This window comes from Nannospalax galili, unplaced genomic scaffold (genome assembly GCF_000622305.1).
Source record: "Nannospalax galili isolate Female #2095 unplaced genomic scaffold, S.galili_v1.0 scaffold267, whole genome shotgun sequence".
Classification (NCBI taxonomy): Eukaryota; Metazoa; Chordata; class Mammalia; order Rodentia; family Spalacidae; genus Nannospalax; species Nannospalax galili.
This window is the reverse complement of record NW_008357518.1, coordinates 500211-504209: the sequence shown is the minus strand read 5'-3', so window position 1 is coordinate 504209 and position 3999 is coordinate 500211.

Here is a 3999-nt window from a genome sequence, read left to right as displayed (position 1 = left end):
GTGCCACCACCACGCCCCCGCCCGCCCCGGCCCCGCCCACACCCTTCCCACACCCCTCCCCAAGTCCCTTTCTCAGTCTCAGTTCATCTCGGTTACACCCCGTCCCTCCTCCCCCAAGCCCCTTCCCTAGCCCCTTCTTCATCGCCAGTCCCACCCATCCCCATTCTTCCCTCTCCCTCCTCCTTCAAGCCCCTCATCTCCGCTCCGTCCCAGGTCCCACTCCCTCCCTCGTCCCGTAAGCCCCTACCCTGTCCCCCTATTATCTCCGTCACACCCCCGTCTCTCCTCCCCACAACCTCTCCCCACCCCTACCCTAGCCCCACGCCCACCCCCTTCCGACTGTTCCCCATCCTTCCTCTAGTACCCACCCCCGGCTCGACTTGGTCTCAGGCTCCGCCCCCACCCCGCCCCTGCGTCCACCCCTCCTTGCCCCTGCCTCCTTCCCCTCCTCCAGCCCAGGACCCTGCCCTTCCACTCCCCCACCGAGTCTCATTCCTCCTCTTTCTCCAAGTGCCCTTGTCTCCGGCTCTGACCCCCATTCTCCTTCCTCCAATCACCCCTTCCCTAGCTCCGCCCAAGTCAGGCCCCCTCGGACTTGGTTCCCGCACCCCCAACCGCTTCCTGATCACAGCTGCCTCACAGCTGCCCCCCTCACCCCTCCCCACCCCACCCTGGCTTGGAAATCCGCGTGACCCGCAGGTGACTGGAGAAACGTGTGGGAGCTTGGAGCCCAGGGCTGCTCCGGGCCAACGGTGAACGTTCCGGAAACGCCTTCCTTTGGCTACACGCATTCCTCCACAGCCGGGTGTGGGTGCAGAGAGGCCCGGAGCTGGCGACCGTGGCTAGTGCTGGTCCCCCGCCACCCCAGGCTCTGCTTCGCTCTTTAAGTCTCCCCGGCTTCTCGGCCTAGCGCTCCTCGGTGCACGAAGGTTGCCTACACGGTTGGCCCTACAAAGTTTGTCGGGCTGGAAAAAACCTGTAAGACTGAGGAAGATGAAGGAGGGTGCGCGGGGGTAGGGTGGAGGTCCCTAAGGTTGGTTTGCCTTTTACTTCGGAACTTTTGCAGGGCGGTAAACCAAAAACCTGTAAGACTGAGGAAGATGAAGGAGGGTGCGCGGGGGTAGGGTGGGGGTCCCTAAGGTTGGTTTGCCTTTTTACTTCGGAACTTTTGCAGGGCGGTAAACGTTTAGAACTGGGAAAACATTTGCAGTGAGGGCCGGCGAAGTCTCCTTCCTTTGATAGAGCACCTTGAAAAGTGTTCAAAACCCTCCAGTGTGGCTCACGAAGGAAAGCCGAGCAGCCGCTCTGAGCAAGTAAAGACGGGACGCTGCCTAGGACTGCCTCCCTTGGGTTATGCGAGATTCCGCAGAGGCGGGAACCTGATCACCTGGTGCACCCTGCTGCCGCAGCTTGGCAATGCTGTGCAGGGGAACGTTCTGGGGTGTGGAATGCTCACCAGTGAATAAACGCCGTTCCTTCTGAGTCCCAGGCTCATGCTAGCCACCCTTCGTCTTCCTCGTCCTCCCAGTGGACTTCAAGCCACCTCTGCAACTTGCAGGACCAGGTGGTCAGTACGACCACCTCCGAGATTTAGTTTCTGCCCCCAGAGGCTGAGGAAGAGAAATGGATAGATTCTTCCTAAACAAACCAACGCCTCAAGGTGGCAAGAAGTGCCCACCCCCTTCCCGCAGGGGAGTAACCCCCAAGGATCTGTTGCATTTCAAGATCCTTTCTAACCTGTGTTGATTTGCTATTGAACTAGGAAGTGAGACCCAGGCTTGGAGGGCAGGGGTTCAAGGGCAGGTGAGCTGGCTTAGCAGAGCAGAGACCTCCTTACCACAGACTAAGGCAAGCCCTGGGATGTGATGAATACCTGGGTAAGACCTGCAGGGAGCAGAGGTGAAGTTTCTTCAACTGCCAATCACTGCCAACCTTGCCTTCTCCATGGCTGGGACAAGGGGGATTGAGATCTCACTAGCCCTGTGTCTGGGATTGTCTAGGTGCTCACAGAGACCCACCTGGAATAATTCATTTGGAGTGGACTGTTCCTTTGCACAGGGCGGGTGTTCATCACATGCTAACTGTTCATCACAGTTGAAAGCCCCTTCTCCATCATTCTGTCTTAAGAACACTATTCCTACCTGGAATGGGGCTGAGTCTGGGTTTGACACTGCTACTTCCTCCAGACAGTCTCTTTCTCACTCTCCCACCTCTTCTGCAGCCCTGGTAACCCGCTCAGCTAGGCCTCTAGAGGAGCTGTCCACCAAAAGCCACTGATGAGTGGGAGGTTTCTAAATTCACTTTTTCCTAGGAAGACATACATGCTTTGCTTCTCATGTCAACTTGCCTTCAGTTGGCTGTTTTCGGGCACCAGGATTCACAGCTTTCCCTGTGCTCTCACAGCCTCTGACCTCTCTCCTAAAGGTTTGTTTCTTGGAAAAGTACAGAAAGTGCAGAGCGGAACTAAGGACCCTGCTTTGCTACCCCAAGAATCTGACAGAGGTCAGCATTCTCCTTGCCAAAGAGTAACCACTTTCATGATTCTGGTCCATTCTAAAGATAAATTTCCCTACATATGTGTAGCTTGGTTTCCTGAGGCTATTCAAACCTTAGCATTTATTCTCTCAGTGTTCCAAGGCTAGAACTTTAAGTCAAGGTGTTGGCAGGGCCAGCAGGGGCCCTCACCTTCTGAAGACCCAGGGCAGGAGCCCTCCTGCCTCTTCCAGCTTCTGGTCACCCCAAATGTGGCCCCGCTTGTAGATGTGGTCCCAGCCCCCACACATGGCTACCTCTTCCTTTCCATGTGTCTTTTCTCTGTATTTTTTAGACGTGTGTGTGTGTGTGCGTGCGCACTACATGTGTCCATGTCTGTGAAGGCCTGAAAAGATATCGGATCCCCTGGAGCTAAAGTTACAGCAGGAACCACCTGAGGTGGGTGCTGGGAGCAAAACTCTGTTCCTCTGGAAGAGCAGCACACACTTTTACCCTCTGAGACATCTCTCCAACCCAGTGAGTGCCTTTATAGGAGAAAAACTTGCTCCGAGATAAGACATATGGATGGGGCTGGAGCGCTGTCTCAGTGGTTAAGAATGCATGCTGCAGGGTTGGAGAGATGGATCAAGCAGTTAAGAACACTGTTCTTGCAGAAGACTCAGGTTCGAATCCCAGCACCCACATGGCAGCTAGCAACTGTCCGTAACTCCAGTTCCAGGGAATCTGACAGCCTCTTATGTCCTCTGCCCGCATTACACGACACGGGTGCACTTACCTATATGCAGGTAATACACACATACACATAAAATAAAAATAATTAATAAAATATTTTTTAAAAAGAATGCATGCTGCTCTTGCAGAGGGCCTGAGTTTGGTTTCCAGCACCCACACTGGGCGGCTCACACCCACAAGATCCAATCCCTCTAGCCTCCAAGAACATCCAAATATACACATACCCCCACCCAGATGAGTATCTAAAAATAACTCTGTTGTTGTTTGGGTTGGGGGTTTTTCTTTGTTTTTTATTTGTTTCTTTGAAATAGAGTCTCCCTGTAGCTCCCCGCCTGGCCTGGAACTCACTATGTAGACCAGGCTGGCCTGGATCTCACAGAGATCCCCCTGCCTCTGCCTCCTAAATACTGGAATTAAACACATGGCCACCATGCCTAGTCCTAAAAATAAATCTTAAAAAATAAAAACACTGCCAAGCATGGTGGCACATGCCTTTAATCCCAGCACTCGGGAGGCAGAGACAGGTGGATCACTATGTGAGATCCAGGCTGGCTAAGGCTATAGGGAGACCCTGTCTCAAAAGACAAAAAAAAAGATACTCATAAACACAGGGCCACATTTGATGCAGGGCCCATCCCAGTCCAGGATGACTGTCAAAGCTGATTCCATCTGTACCAGCTCTGCTTCCAAATAAGGTCATGTTCTGAAAGTGGCCATCATAACCCATTTCTGTTGCTATGGCAAAATACCAAAGTGGTTAATTTATAAATACTA